Here is a 303-nt window from a genome sequence, read left to right on the forward strand (position 1 = left end):
TGCCAAATGACTCGATATTTTCCTCCGCGATAAAGACCGCAAAAATTGAAGGTTTGGCGGCTTTCCGCGTGAAAGTAATCGAGGGCGTCTCGTCGATTTACAGGTAATCACACGGGGACCCTTAATGACCTCCGTAGCTTCCATTATTTGTCGCTCCCAGTCCAAGGCTAAGAAGGTCGGTAATTATCTCTCCTTGGTTTCTTGCATTTCGATTTCCTTTACCTTTGTGAGGCTGATACTTATCGATCACGTTTCGGTCACGTGGTGGTTCTTTTTTCACCCCAGCGGTTACTAGTACTTTTG

This window comes from Penaeus monodon, chromosome 22, assembly GCF_015228065.2.
Source record: "Penaeus monodon isolate SGIC_2016 chromosome 22, NSTDA_Pmon_1, whole genome shotgun sequence".
NCBI classification, from domain to species: Eukaryota; Metazoa; Arthropoda; class Malacostraca; order Decapoda; family Penaeidae; genus Penaeus; species Penaeus monodon.